Source organism: Mesoplodon bidens (genome assembly GCF_964165515.1).
Source record: "Mesoplodon bidens genome assembly, chromosome: X".
Classification (NCBI taxonomy): Eukaryota; Metazoa; Chordata; class Mammalia; order Artiodactyla; family Ziphiidae; genus Mesoplodon; species Mesoplodon bidens.
This window is the reverse complement of record NC_138163.1, coordinates 59,192,409-59,193,886: the sequence shown is the minus strand read 5'-3', so window position 1 is coordinate 59,193,886 and position 1,478 is coordinate 59,192,409. Positions and strand designations below refer to the sequence as shown.

Here is a 1,478-nt window from a genome sequence, read left to right as displayed (position 1 = left end):
TGAGAAGGAAAAAAAATGAATATAATCCTGGCTGGATTGTATTAGTCTTTATACTAATGCAGTCATAAAATATAATTTTAATATTTGTTATGGAGAAAGAGTCCCACAAAGGCAAAATTTGCTAGGATGGGCCTATGGGGAGTTTACATTCTATTAAAAGAGAATGGCTAATAATTACATAAAGTAGAAGACTGTAAAAAGTGCTGAGATCAGGGTAAATGCAGGGCACGATGGGAACCCATCTTGAGAGGTCATGGAAAGTTTCTCAAAAGCCTCAACAGAAACATGAAAGATGATAAGAGTAGGAAAGGAAATGCACAGGAGCAAGAATATGCATAGATCTGAACAGTGTGCTCTGCACTCCTGGGGATCTGTCTCTTGCTTCAACAGTGTTTGGATGGAACAGAGGCAGGGACAGCCCCTTCCTCCAGCCTCCGATCACCCTCCAACCTTTTTTCCAGTGGTAACCTTCAGAACCAGCAACTCAGCTATCCTCAGCCTCGAGGACAAGCCAACATTATTTTTTGAACTTAACTCCTTATTACCCTTCAACCATGAGCCCCCAGATTCATCAGAATTATTCCGTTGAGGTGGAGGCCGCAATCAACTGCCTAACCAACATGCATCTGTGTGCCTCCTGCACTTACCTCTCTCTGGGCTCCTATTTCCACCAGGACGATGTGGCTCTGGAGGCCACTTTTTCCATGAATTGGCCGAGGAGAAGCTCAAGGGTGCCCAGCATCTCTTGAAAATGCAAAACCAGCACAGTGGCCGTGCCTTCCTCCAAGACGTGCAGAAGCCTCCCGAAATGAGTGGAGTAAAACCCAGGACGCTATGGAAGTCATCCTGCTTGTGGAGAAGAACCTGAACCAGGTGCTTTTGGACCTGCATGCCCTGGGTTCTGCCCGTGCAGACCCACAGCTCTGTGACTTCCTGGAGAGCCGCTTCCTGCAGGAGCAGGTGAAACTCATCAAGAAGATGGGCGCCCACCTGACCAACCTCTGCAGGCTGGCTGGTCCGCAGGCGGTGCTGGGCGAGTATCTCTTTGAAAGGCTCACCCTCGAGCACAAACAGGAGTCTCTGAAGTCCAGCAGCCTCTGAGGAGCCCCTCTGGTGTCGGGGCTTCAGCCACTAGGCAGCTTTGTAACTGCCCTGGACCCCTCTCCCAAGCCTTGGACCAAATGGAAACAATAACGCCTTTTGCAGAAGAAAAAAAAAATGTGCACAGGTCTGAAAGTAAGAGAGGTGACCGTGAGTGGGAAGAAGGCCAAGTACCTCCATAAGTTTAGAGCAGTGGTTCTCAACTCAGGGCAATCTTGCCTCCCAGAAGACATTTGGTAATTCCTGGAGACATTTTTGGCTGTCACAACAGGAAGGGGATGTTACTGGCATCTAGTGGGTAGAGGGCAGGGATGTTGCTAAACATCTTACAATGCACAGGACAGCCCTCCACAACAAAGAATGATCCTGCCCCAAAT

At 48.5% G+C, this 1,478-nt stretch overlaps 1 pseudogene across 1 annotated transcript; it reads left to right on the top strand.

Annotated features, from left to right (window-relative positions):
* Nucleotides 1–554: 554 nt before the first annotated feature.
* LOC308609343 (ferritin light chain-like) lies at nt 555–1,101 on the top strand (annotated as a pseudogene). Its single transcript has one exon. The product of its transcript is annotated as a ferritin light chain-like (transcript).
* Nucleotides 1,102–1,478: the final 377 nt, after the last annotated feature.